The sequence below is a fragment of the Gopherus evgoodei genome, chromosome 22 (genome assembly GCF_007399415.2).
Source record: "Gopherus evgoodei ecotype Sinaloan lineage chromosome 22, rGopEvg1_v1.p, whole genome shotgun sequence".
Lineage (NCBI taxonomy): Eukaryota > Metazoa > Chordata > Testudines > Testudinidae > Gopherus > Gopherus evgoodei.
Window position 1 is genome coordinate 17,056,850 of NC_044343.1, and position 14,125 is coordinate 17,070,974.

General features: G+C 45.3%; 2 non-coding genes across 2 annotated transcripts; one reads left to right on the forward strand and one right to left on the reverse strand.

The window, feature by feature from the left end:
• Window positions 1-1,073: 1,073 nt before the first annotated feature.
• Window positions 1,074-1,266, reverse strand: LOC115638849. The gene has a single exon (XR_003997536.1). It is a non-coding gene; the product is annotated as a U2 spliceosomal RNA (small nuclear RNA).
• Window positions 1,267-11,234: 9,968 nt separating this feature from the next.
• Window positions 11,235-11,308, forward strand: TRNAK-CUU. Its single transcript has one exon. It is a non-coding gene; the product is annotated as a tRNA-Lys (tRNA).
• The last annotated feature ends 2,817 nt before the right edge of the window (window positions 11,309-14,125 follow it).

Consider the following 14,125-nt stretch of genomic DNA (forward strand, 5'->3'; position numbering starts at 1 on the left):
CCTGTCTACCTAGTGTCAGGGACTCTAACCCCGACGGCAAAGTTCGTTGTCTGACCGCAAGAGAGACAGGCAACACCAGCAAGGTCCGATCAAAAGCTCTTTATTGACAAGTGCACGCATCAATAGAGAGCAGCTCATCTCCAGAGAGAACCAGCCCCCTCTTTACATCTTAGTATAAGCCTATATAGACAGTTCCATCGCGTCATAAATTATTCACTGGAGCAACCCACCCCCTTCTTCTAACAACTAGAAACTAGACACCTTTAGTATACATGCATGCCTAAAGTTAGAAATGTAGGGGAGTTAAAAACAAACAAAGAACAAAACCAGGGAGTGAAAACAAGGAGGCTGGGAAACTAGGGCTCTTATCAGTTCTTCGAAGGAGCTGCCCGAACACAGCACATCTGGTACTATGCCAGGAATGCAGCTTCTCTTTTATCTCACTTTTTCCCAGCGCTTGTGAGACATGCTGCTGCTTCTCAGTGTTTTCCACTCAGGGATTACCCACAAACCTCTGTTAGCCTGACTTTGGTCAGGCTGGCATACCTGGTTTTGTCTGCTATATTTTTATTCAGGCCTAACACTAGCCAGTGCATCTGAGTTCAGATTGCTTTCCAGAGCGGTCACAAGGGTGCACTGTGGGATACCACCCGGTGACCAATACTGTCGAATTGCAGCCACACTAACCCTAATCCAACATGGCAATACCAATTTCCGTGCTACTCCCCTCGTCGGGGAGGAGTACAGATATGGGGTATTAAGGGCCCTTTATATCGCTATAAAGGGCTTCATTGTGTGGACGGGTGCAGGGTTAACTCGGTTTAAAGCTGCTAAATTCGGTTTAAACGCATAGTGTAGACCAGGCCTAAGAAAGCGGCTCTTTGACCTACAAACAACGACAAAGTAAAACCTGCAAGAGCAGCCTTTCAACTCAGAGGTCTAATAATAAGATGTTACTAATAACTGACGAAAGAGTCACAAACGACTCAAAACCATACTCAGTACAAACCAAACGGGAACACAGACAACACCACTTTTCTTCGCTGCTCTTCAACCATGATATTCTCCCCATAGGGAGGTCCCCCGCTCCTGGGAGTTCAGCGCCACAATAACAGGGTGATATGTGCAATGGATGGAAGAAGCTGCTATTCCATCTCCCTAGTCCAAAAATCAGTTTAATAGTTAGTCCTGAGATAGAGGAAGTATCTATTATTAAAGTGATAAGAACAGATTTAACATTTTGATTCCAGCCAATGTTAAAATGATCTAACATTCAGGTTAATAAAAACATTTCTAGTCCTCTGCATCGAACGCTCAAATGATGGAAAAATAGCAAGTTTGGTTTAAAAAGTCATAAAAGGGATGTCATCCCTAATCTGACACTTGGTGAAATGTAAGTCTAGAACACACAACCAATTTGGGGATTGTGCTCTGCTTCTTAACAGTCTGCCCTGAGGTTGCCACTCACAGTCACAAGCTACTCCAGATGGCTCAGGCTCTCTCATGGATCAGTAACTGGGTAGCGGCTTAGAAAGAAAGAGTAGGACTAAATACTCAGTTTTTTCAGTGGAAAGGGGTAAATAAAAGGCTTCCAAAGTATGAGACGAGACAACAGACATTGGGGCTGGTCAGTTAAAACAAGACCATACAGCACCAGTTCTCAACCAGGTGTCTGCCAAAAGAAACCAGGCTTGACCCACCTCCCCAAGCCACCAAGCCTGCCTTCCTGCCTTGAAGGGGGGGAGAAAGGGCACAACAAAAAATTGCAGCATCAATGCAGAAGAGATAACACTTCCCCTGCCATTATCAGTAAGGGTTGCCTCACAGCCACTGACTCCCTGAACAGGAATAGCAAAAGACCAGCCACAATTCTACTTTCTTTCGACTACAAGAGATAATGGCCTCACAAAATTAGGGTGGGAGCTGCTCTCCTGAGACTGTCCTGCTGCCGCCCAGGTGCATGACAGACAGAGCTGGGCCGGCAAGCTGAGGGTTTTGATTGCTTGAAAGACCAGAGGGAAAAGAGACAAGTGCTCATGTATCAGAGAATGGCTTTGATCCATTGATTGCTGGGTTATAGGCCCAGCATGCTTCTGCTGCACCACTCTGCTGGCTCTTTGCTCCCTTTGCCACCCAGCCACCTCTATCTGGATTAGTGTCTTACGAGCTCTCATGCTGGCAGGCAGATGCGCAGGCTGCTAGGCAGCTGGCCTGGTCACAGGATTTTACAGCTTCTACAGGGTAAAAGGGATCTATTTGGGGTTTGGACCCCAGTGGGAGCTGGGTAGCTGAGTGCTGGAGATGGGAGCACTTCTTAAACTGTTTTCAGTTAAGCCTTCAGCTTGTGGGGGATGAGGTTCAGCCTTGGATCCGTGTCTGCAGCAGGCAAGCGCCTCTGGCTCAATCAGCCCCCACCCTGCCCCCGCTGTATTAGCAGACTAAACTCTGGAGCAAAGGCACACGCCTTGCAAAGGAACAGGAGCCGGGATCTCGAACAAATGTCAACATTTTACTAAGATGATGTTCAAAGAAAAAAAAGTGTACGGTACAGCATTTAGGCGTAGAAGTTTCTGGTGATCAGGGAACAATGTACAGATTACCCAGGGGGTGCAAAGTTCGGTTTAAGATCAGGTGATGTAAGGAATACAGAATCTGCAACAGCCCTGACTGGGGGTAAAAGGTTAACGTACAGACACTGAGTTGGGAGGGTATGTTGTCCATGTGAAGGCTACGTTCAGGTGTGGAGTATAACAAGCGGATACGACGATGAGGATGGATTGACCCGCGTTTGGTGAGTTTTAACGTTCAGTGTTTTTTAATCTTTGCCACAATCTAGTTTAAGCAGGGTAGGTATGAACTCTACCCTGCCATCTGTTGGTGATCTGTTGTAAAGGCCTTTTGGGGCTGATGTTATTTGCATGGTTAGACCCACCCCAGATTGCATGAGGGGAGTGTTAGGCCTGAATAAAGATATAGCAGACAAAACCAGGTATGCCAACCTGACCAAAGTCAGGCTAACAGAGGTTTGTGGGTAATCCCTGAGTGGAAAACACTGAGAAGCAGCAGCATGTCTCACAAGCGCTGGGAAAAAGTGAGATAAAAGAGAAGCTGCATTCCTGGCATAGTACCAGATGTGCTGTGTTCGGGCAGCTCCTTCGAAGAACTGATAAGAGCCTTAGTTTCCCAGCCTCCTTGTTTTCACTCCCTGGTTTTGTTCTTTGTTTGTTTTTAACTCCCCTACATCTCTAACTTTAGGCATGCATGTATACTAAAGGTGTCTAGTTTCTAGTTGTTAGAAGAAGGGGGTGGATTGCTCCAGTGAATAATTTATGACGCGATGGAACTGTCTATATAGGCTTATACTAAGATGTAAAGAGGGGGCTGGTTCTCTCTGGAGACAAGCTGCTCTCTATTGATGCGTGCACTTGTCAATAAAGAGCTTTTAATCGGACCTTGCTGGTGTTGCCTGTCTCTCTTGCGGTCAGACAACGAACTTTGCCGTCAGGGTTAGAGTCCCTGACATCTTTGGCGACTCCGCCGGGACCCGTCTGACTCTCCGGCGGGGGATCGGACCCTGAGGCAACGCAGCGCGCATCCTCCAGTTTAGAGGAGCCTTGCCTAGTGATCTGATCTCTGCGTTGGCGATAAGGCGTGTTCTGTGAACCAGCTGAAGCTCGTAGAAATCCAGCAACGTCCACCTACCCTTTGAGTAGGGTCCAGGTTGTCGGGGTTAGAGTCCCTGACAACTTAGGTCTGGGTTAGAGTCCCAGTCCAGGTCTGGGTTAGAGTCCCAGTCCAGGTTTGCGCAGGATCCAAGTTGTCTGGGTTAGAGTCCCAGCCTGGGTTTGAGTCCCAGTCCAGGTGTTTGAGTCCCCGGAGAGGTAAGCAAGCGCTCAACGTGGGGAGGTGGGGGTTAGAGTCCCTTTACCTCAACCCGGGAAAGAGGGGTTAGAGTCCCTTCATTAAAATGGGACAAGTTGGCAATAAGTGCCCGGGGGACGCCCCGTTGTCTCTGATACTTAGAGATTGGAAAGAGATTTCTAAGACAGCTGGTCTAATTAAATTTAAGATGAGAAATCTGTGTTGGATCCAATGGCCATCATTTACCTTTCATTTGTCCCCGACTAGAGACTGGCCGGAGGGTGAAACCTTTTCCACAGATAGGATGAACTCCTTAAGGGATATTTTGGTTGATCTTAGGCCGGGACAAATGGATTACTTGTTTGTATGGTATAATTATGAACCCATGGAGGGATGGATAGCTTTTGAAGCTGTTTGTATGGAGAGCTCTTGTAAAAAAAATCCCCCACCATATGCCCCAGAGCCGCACCGGGAGGAGGACAATTTTGTTCCTGTTTTTCCCCGCCTGATGGAGTGCAAAGATTCAAAAGCAGGTTAGGGACAGTTCAGGGACAGAGGAGAATCAAGGGGGAGCTCAGAGTGATGGTCCCTCATCTTCAGAAGAATCAGGCAGCCTCACCCCCTCTGTGCAGCCTCCAGCCAGCCTTTTGCAAACTTGGTCAGGGACTGCTTTTCAAACACCCCCAATATTACAGCAGCCCTCGTCCTTGCCCTTGTGGACCCCCACTAGGTTACTTAACTCCATGAGGGAGAATGTTTCTGAGACACCCCTGATATGACAAGCCTCGCTGAGAACTTATCTGGTTCTACTGGTTGCTGGGGAACATGAGATGGTTTTACCCATATCCTGTTTGCAACTTCAGATTTGTTTAACTGGCAGTGCACTATGCCTCACTTATGAGACAATCCTGAGGCAGTGGAAAGAATGTTCTGCACAATCTTTTTCACTCATGTGCCCACTTGGGCAAATGTAAATCAGTTATTAGATACTCTCATGACAAAAGATGAAAGACAAAAAGTAAAAAAAAAATCTGCAGCTCATTTGAATGCACCTTGGCTAATTACTGACCCTAACTGGAATCCCAATAATCCAGCTCAAAAGACAAAGTTGGATGGATTTTTAAAAGCTGTTTTGAATGGTATTAGAGATGCAGGGGAGGCTACTCCAAATTGGAGCAAGGTGACTGCTTGTGTTCAGCATCCAGATAAGCACCTCTCTGACTTTTGTGCTCGACTGATTTGTGAAGTTAAAAAGCATGGGAATTTAAATCCTGAAACTGATCATGGAAAGGAGATGGTTAAAATGGTTTTCATGTCACAATGTGCAAAGGATATTGCAAAGAGATTTAGAGAGCATCCAGATGGTACGCAAGGGAAAAGTTTGTCTAAAGTAGTTAGCATTGCTACTAGAATGTTTAATGGGAAAGAGAAAAAGAAAGAAAAAGACATAAGGAACGGGTTAATTTAAAAATCATCTTGGTCCCGGGATGGAAGGAGGGGGTTGCTCTGCGTTCAGGGTCAGGAATCGGCGCGGACTGTGCTTGGTGCAGGGAGGGGCTGCTTTCAGCCCCAGCTGGCTGTGAAGGAAAAAATATAGATAGAGGCGAAGCAAAGGAAATACAAGTTACAGAACTGAAATTACATTTGCAAAGCTTAACTGTCCAGTAAGATCCAACAGAGTGCCTTTGTGACCCTGGAGTCGGTGTGGCTTGGTGACACCAAAGAAGCCACAGGCAGCCGACCTGGACTGGAATCTCTGAAAGAGACGCCACAGGTGATTCCAGGGTGTAAGAGAACAGCCCTCCCAAGAGCAGAAGCATGTTGGAAATTCTGGACGAGCTGTAAACAGGATAATCTCCCTTCCACCTCTCCCCCTCCTCTGAACATTATACACAGAAGTGGCCAGTCTGAACGTACGTGTGTGAGTATGAAAGGAGCTTCGGGCTTGGGGCATTAATATTTTCCTGAGTGATGTGGGAGCATTCCCAACACTCTCCGTTGTTGTTTTATTATTTTATTAATGAAGCTTTAAAATTCAGTTATATGGTGTGTTTTCTTTATCTTCCCCCAACGATCCTGTAGTGTCAGCCTGATCACCTGACACGAGGGATAGATTGGTAACAGAAATTTGTCACAGTTTGGTGAGCAATTAAGAAGAGGGGAGCCCTGCAAAATTTATACCATCTATTTGTTTTACCCTTGTTATTTTGTGTTTGCTTTGCTTGGTACTGTTGGTGTTATATGCTGAGAACTGCATGAGTAAAAGTGAGTCCTAATAGGATAAGGAAACACTATCTGGTTCTGGTTCTGTTCTATTTAACCAGTTACTGTTGGGTTTTTTTTTGCTCTGTTCATTTGGGTGTTAGGAGTGTGGGCGGAACTGAACCTCTCGTTCATAATTCCTCGGAGTGGAAGCCATGTGTGCGAGAGAGCTCTGAGGTGAAATTGAGATCCTTCTGTCCCGTCCCCTGTAGCGGTCAGTGTATAGAAGTGGGAAAGTCTGGCTTAGACTGTAATTCCCTCTGCTCTCTGTGTAATTCTCTTTTCTGTTTAAGTGTCAAACAGATGAATGAGTCTCTGGGTAAACCCTCTAAGAATAGTCCTTTAACTTATATGTTAAGTAAATGGCCTTTGCCCAATGGGCCATGTGTCTTCGTCCAGGTGGCAAGCCTCATGAAGGAGGACTCGGGTAGTTTTGTAAGTAAGAATGTCTAAGGCAAGAGACCAGGAGGGGTGGGGGCTAGTTGAGAAGCCCACCCTCCTAGCTAAACAGTTGGTGCCTATGGAAGGGACAGTTCAGTGAGAAAAGCAAGATCGGGCCCAGGCGGGCAGGCAACAGACAGAGAGATTAGAAAACAGGTTGGAAAACTTTAAGGGTGTAGTGGAAGGAAGGAGTAAGTAAGTGTAAGCATGGGGATTTCAAATACCCAGGACTTACTTGGAATGGTGATTTGAGTTAATAAAAGTGGCTGTTGGGAGACAAGCAAGTGATTTAAGGGAGAGTAAGAAGTTAACTCTGTAGTTGCTGAAGAAAACAGCAGTTGAACTTTGTAAAAATGCTAAAGAGGAAAGTTCTTGGTGTCTTTGAAATGTTTGTAAATAAATTGAGGCAAAAAAATTGTTAATTGCAATCATTTAGAATTTAGTTAAATTAGCTGAAGAATGTATAAAGTGCTATGTAATTAAAATTTTATTAGGCTGTAAGGGCAGTATAAGTAGTAATGTTTTCTTTCAGTGTTTGAAAGCAACAGTTAAAAGTAAAAAGCAAGCCAGAAAGCATCTGTATTAATGCAAATTATCTAACTGATAAGGTAGGAGCCACTGAAACCTGGGCTGCCTATGAAACACATAAAATATGGGATAAATCCTCTGTTTTTCCTGAAATCAACAAGGGTATTTGTCTATTTTAAGCAATGATTGACTGCCCAGAAGGGGTAGACCTCTGTTTTTTTTGTCTTTCAGATAATCAGAGAAAACTGATGCCAGCTGAACAGCATTCAACGTACCATGCATTTACTGGCACAATAGGAATTATGTTTTGTGTTCTATGTTCTGTCTTGTGGTGTTTGTCTTGTGGCCGGAATTGTTGTGTTTAGTGTTTTCATGGGATGGTCTGGTTTGAAATCAGGCAAAAAAAGGTTAAATTAAAATGCACATACTTGTTTTGTTCAACTTAAAATACAAAGTGTTTAAATAAATCAGGACAATGTGATATATTAAAGTCTAATGCATTTCCTTAAGTAAGAAAAAGAAACTTCATTGGCCAAATTGTTAATTGCAAAAATTGTTGTTAAAATTTGCATACCAACAGTCTTTGAAAGCAAAGACATGAAAAGTTAACCCACTCCCCATATTGAACATGGGATCCTTCTGGCTACCTCAGATTTCTAGCCAGAGGGCTGGGGATGGTGGGAAGCTATTGGACTACAGGTTGTATTAAGTGAACTCCTCAAAGTGGGTGTGCTTGTCCTGGCCTGTTGCTCCAAAGTTCTGTAATAAAGTTATTTTAGTGAAAGGGTATATGTGGCATACATTAAATAATAAGACTAATGTACTGTATAATGACAATGCGTAGGTGTTCATTGTTGGGAAAAAGGTGTATAAGTAAAAAGTGAAAGTTTCCTTTGCAGGTTAAAAGAAGCCAAGAAGGAAAGAAGGACAAAGAACAGAATGAATTAACTGAAAAAATAAAATAAAATAAAATAAAATAAAATAGCAAGCTCAGGCTATAGATAAGACACTGACTCCATTCAAGGACACTGCTCACAGTTAAAACTTGGTTAACAACCAGGAAAAGGAGGGCTTGAATTTGCCCATGCAGCTATGAGATCTGAAAAACACTGCCAGGCACTAATGAAATGTGTTAAGTTTCTTTTCTCACAGGTAAGGAATCACTACCCAAAGACCCTAGCAGCCCTGCCACTCCTTACAACCAGGAGACGGGATTGATGTAAAGGTCCACCAACGAAAAGACTGCCTTGGCTCCATGCTGAAAAGGCCCTTAAGTCCTGATGACTACCAGCACCGCTGTGAAGTGCCAAAGACTGACTGTTTGGACCCATGATTCTCACTGCAAAAAGACCCCTCCAACTCGGGAGAATTCTCCTACTGATGATTAGCCTATTTCTCCTTCTAGCTCCACTGTGTCTTCTGGACAGTAGGGAAAAAGTACAAAGTAACGTGCTAGTAACCTCTCCCTTGTCCACCGACAGATCTATTGTGCCTTTGAATTTTTCTACAAAAAGCAAAGCCATTACAGGGTTATGTGCTAGTAACCTCTGCCCTATATAATGCTGCACCACGACTGTTTTGGGAAAGAAGAAGAAACACTCACTCCACTGAAATTGCCAAAGTCCAGGAATTCCTGACTAGAAAGGACATTAAGAACTAACCCTGGTGAAAAAACAAAGAATTGTACACTGGCAGAAAAAAATTGTGGGACCCATGCTTGGGAATGTGGTATTAATTGGATTTTGGGGTTTATTCTACAGGCTGTGCCCTGTGTTCTGGATAAATTCTTCAGCATGTATTGGATTTTAAATAACAAGTACCCGAAGAGTTTGTTCTGCCACTGGAAATTTTACCTGTATTAAAACCATTCCAGTGACTAATAATGTAACCCCCTCCTATGCTATTAATGTCAATGCCTTTTAAAAGTACCTAAAATAGTTAAATAACAAATGTAATATAGTACTACACCAAGGAAAGATGGTATTAAATATCACTGAGGCTGGGAAGGCATTGCAGTGGGATCTAGTATGTTTGGAGATTCAAAATTTCCTGAATGACCAGCTAATGGTCATTCGGAGTGATCTTGAGTACCAGACTTGGCCCACTGCCCTTACAGAAACATCAGAAGTACCATCTGATCTGTGGTCATGAAGATATACTAAAGACTTTCTGGGTGGAAGTGTAAACATTTACAGTGCTCCTTCCAAGCATTTGGACCGGGGGGTGTGGGCTTCCACATACCGAATCCTGACGGGTCCATGGGGAGGATGCACATAAAACTGGATTATTCACTGAAACATCTGGAAAATTAGACCACTTGGTATACCTAACTGATTTATAGTCAGTGCCCCAATCCCTTAGTTGTCAAACAAACAGAATTCCGCTCTTTTGTCCGTGCACTCATTCCTGGATTGTGGGTGGCTAAGCTCAAGAGAGCAGTTGTAAATATTTCTGCAGAGCTTAAAAAAACAGCTAATGCATTAATAGACGCTTTCCAAAAGTTGCAACAAAAGACTGATGAAGTAGCAAAAGTAACTTTGCAAAATAAACGTGTGCTAAATGCCATGAATGCTAAATTAGGGAGAAGCTCGTGCTCGCATCGGGGAAAAATGTTGCTTTTCTGTTAATCACTCTGGCTTAATTGACAAGGATTTACAAGCTATTAAGAATGTTCTGTTGTTTTCCATGCTATATCTCTTGATCACACTTTTAGTTTTAAGAACCTCCACTCAGACCTTGGGTCATGGTTTACTAGCCTCCCGCGTACAATTGTTAAATGAATATGTGTCCCAAGAGTCCCATTATGGTCCTCTAGGGACAAAGGGGGGATTGTTAGGCCTGAATAAAGATATAGCAGACAAAACCAGGTATGCCAACCTGACCAAAGTCAGGCTAACAGAGGTTTGTGGGTAATCCCTGAGTGGAAAACACTGAGAAGCAGCAGCATGTCTCACAAGCGCTGGGAAAAAGTGAGATAAAAGAGAAGCTGCATTCCTGGCATAGTACCAGATGTGCTGTGTTCGGGCAGCTCCTTCGAAGAACTGATAAGAGCCCTAGTTTCCCAGCCTCCTTGTTTTCACTCCCTGGTTTTGTTCTTTGTTTGTTTTTAACTCCCCTACATCTCTAACTTTAGGCATGCATGTATACTAAAGGTGTCTAGTTTCTAGTTGTTAGAAGAAGGGGGTGGATTGCTCCAGTGAATAATTTATGACGCGATGGAACTGTCTATATAGGCTTATACTAAGATGTAAAGAGGGGGCTGGTTCTCTCTGGAGACAAGCTGCTCTCTATTGATGCGTGCACTTGTCAATAAAGAGCTTTTAATCGGACCTTGCTGGTGTTGCCTGTCTCTCTTGCGGTCAGACAACGAACTTTGCCGTCGGGGTTAGAGTCCCTGACAGGAGTGCTTGTCCGAATGGTCATTTCAGCTGCTGTGGGATCCCCAGTCTCTTTGTTCTTGAGGCAGGAGTAATCAAGTGTATTTTCCTGTTTATTTTGGATCTAGGACAGAGTAACTGTACCTGGCATTTGAGGCCTGAGAGCTTGACCCTCGCCTGAAAATGACTAACCATTAAGGGGTATGGGTTCCAAACACTAAAAGTATGTGGGAAATGAGTCTGTCTGGATGGACTGATTTTTTTCTGCTGTGTTTGGTGTTTAAAGACAGAGATATTTTTGAATGTCTTAAAGTTGTTGTTACTGCTGAAGTTTCTCATCTTAAGCTTATGCTGTTAGATTTCTTCCACAGTATGTTTTGGTGCTGAAAGGTAAAAGGTTGCTGTGTGTGTGCTGTTATGAAGTGAGGTAACAAAGGTTGGTTGCAGAGCGGGTGCATGTGCCACAGAAGTCATGCCCCTCCCACCCTAGCTCAGGTCCCAGAGTCCAGAATTTGCATAAACTCACCCACTGACCTGTGACTAACAAGCTTGCCCTGCTAACTCTTCCAGCAAAACAGGCCAAAGAAAGTGTATGCCAGCGCTGTACCGCAGCCTCAGTGCTATTTTCGGTTCCTTCCCACAGATCTTTCACTCCACACCAGTCCAGTTCCTCGCTGTTGCTTGTCCAACCACTGCATGCATATGCTAGACTGTCCCCTGAGCTGATTCCTGACTTTTGTGCTCCATACAGCCTGGCCTGTCTGTGTCTCTGTGGTGCAATGGGTCAGCATGTTTGGCTCTTAACTGAAAGGATGGTGGTTCAAGCCCACCCAGGGACAGTGATAAGCCTGTGCTACTTCCTAGCTTTCCTGAGGTCTGTGGGGAGTCTCAAGGGTCCCATTTTGCTGCCTCTTGGCCTCAGTGCTTTCAGCTGGTGGCCCAAAGACCGGGCTGGATGCCATTCAGAAACCCATCTCCCAACAGCTGTTCCAGAGGCTCAGGCTTAATCCTCAAGGCCGAGCAAAAAAACTTTCAGCTGGGAACATTTCACTCCCTTCCCGCCTCCGCCCAAGCAGCAAGGGAGAAGCAGACGAGAAACGCCGGCTCAAAGACGCCTCCCTCCCAGTTCCCTGTAGGCTGTGCAAAGCTCTTGGCCTGCCTCACGCCTCGTCAGGAAAGCGCGGCCATGCTGCTCAAGCCTGAGTCACGCCCGCAGCCTGGCCCGCCCCGGCTGATGGCGCGCAGAGCCACATGAGTCAATGGTAGGTCGAGTCGGGAGCCTCAGCTCTTTTCCCTGACAGCCACACAGCACTGCCTAGCGCCCTGAGAGCCTCCCTTGTGTTCTCCCGCAGCAGCCGCCACCCACCAGTGTGGGTGGGAAAAGGGGACCAGGAAGCACTGCAGCCTCATTCCGGGACAGGAGACCCTCGCCATGCTCAGGCCTGCCTTTTGCCTTCAGCCCAGGCAGCCTCATGGCCTAGGCTCTTTGTGCTCTGCTGGTCACTTCCTTGCTGGAAGGCCCCGAGGAAAAAAAAACAAGCACATGCATAGCAGAGGATGGCTTTGATCCATTAATTTCTGGGTTATGGACCCAGCACACTTCTGCTGCACCACTCTGCTGACTCCTCATGACTGCTGCCACCCAGCCACCACTATCTGGATTAGCACCTTATGCGCTCTTGCGCTGGCAGGCAGATGCGCAGTCTGCTAGGCAGCTGCCCTGCTCACAAGATTTTACAGCTTATACAGGGTAAAAGGGAACTTTTTGGGGTTTGGACCCCATTGGGAGCTGGGTAGCTGAGTGCCAGAGACGGGAGCACTTAAACTGTTTTCAGTTAAGCCTTCAGCTTCACCCTCACCTGAAAAGTACTCACCATTAAGGGGTATGGGTTCCAAATGCCAAAAGCATGTGGGAGGTAAGAATGGATGATTTCCTTTTTGCTGTTCCTGGTGTGCAAAAACAGATATTTTTGAATCTCTTAGAATTGCTGTTAGTGCTGCAGTCCCTCACCTTAAGCTTATGCTATTAGATCTCTTCTGTGGTATATTCTGGTTCTGAGAGGTAAAAGGTTGCTCTGTGTGTGGCATTATGGAATGAGGTAGCAAATGTTGGTTGCAGAGATGGGGCATGTGCCACAACAGTCCTGCCCCCCAGCTGCAGTCCCTGAGTCCAACCTGCAAAATATCCTTGCAGTCAGAGTGGAAAAAAGCATTTTACCCAACTGTGAAGCTGCTTCCAACTTTCAGTGTGTAAGTGAGATCAGAACCCACCAGTTTAAGTACATCTAAAACTGATACTTAAGCATTAGTGATCTTAGATCTGTGGCATAGAAATAAGTTTGTAATGGAATTATAAAGAGCTCTATTTTCAAACTAAACAGAAGAAAACCATAAAATCTGCAGTTAGAAACTTCAAAAAAGAACCACAGTACTAAATTTAAACATCCATTTTCAACCTCTCTTAATTCACTATGCTTTGGAACCCATGTCCCTTGCCTAATGAGATATATGCAGGTTCAGGTGATTTCCAAAAGCATGAACTGCTAAGGACCGTTCTACTGTCCTTGATTCATATCACCAGGATAACTACACTTTATTACTCTTGCTCTAATAAGAAAGAGATTGGGGATCTCACAGCAGCCGAAATGACCATTTGGACAAGCACCCCCATCATGCAATGGGGTGGGTGGGTGTGACCATGCCCATCAGCAACAAAAGGCCTTTACAACACATCACCAACAGATGTCAGGCTAGAGTTCATTCTGACTCTGCTTACATCCTGCCCCCAGCCAAGAATTGGTGCTCCTGGTAAATCACACTCCCTATTATACCAACGCATTGGTATTAAATGCTGAAGTCACAGCTAGCAAAAGTAGCCACCCATCTCTGCCCTGTAGCATCCAGCTTAGCCCTTGTTAACACATAAGTCAGTGGATTGTTCTCTGTCCATACCTGAAACTGAGCACCAGACAAGTAGTCTCCAAATTTCTCAGTGATGGCCCATTTCAAGGCCAAGAACTGCAGCTGGTGGATGGGATAGCGAGTTTCGCTATCAGACAGTCCTCAGCTGGCAAAGGCTACAGATTTACATTTGCCTTCCACTTCCTGGTACGGGACTGCTCCCAGACCCTCCAAACTGGCATCAGCATGCACGATAAATGGTTTGTTTGGGTCAGCAAGGACTAGGACTGGCACATGAATCAGGCAAATAATGATTTCCCGTAAAGCTCTGTCACATCTCTCATCCCACCATGTCTCAAATGGAGAGAAAAGGAGCCCCTCCTCTGCCCCAGGCCAAGAACACCAGATCCGTGAAGGCAAGTTGTCCTTAGCCCAAACCAGCTGGAGCTGCTGAGGAGAGGAGAGGAGAGGAGAGGAGAGGAGTTTCTCCCTGAGCCCAGACCCATTGGAGTTGCTATTGCAGTGGGGGAGAAATGTCTCTCACCTGGTTCTTAGATGTCCTAATGAAAGGGGGGTTTCTTCCCTCCTACAGCTCAAATTTCTTTTTCCCCCACTACTTTCTGCTCTAGCCTGATCTCTCTTTTTCACCTCAATTCTCTTTATCCTGGTCTCCTTCCAGAGCCCTGACAGACCAATTCTCTGCCCTAACCCTCAGCCCTCTACTACACCCTGAACCTCTCATTCTAACCCCACCC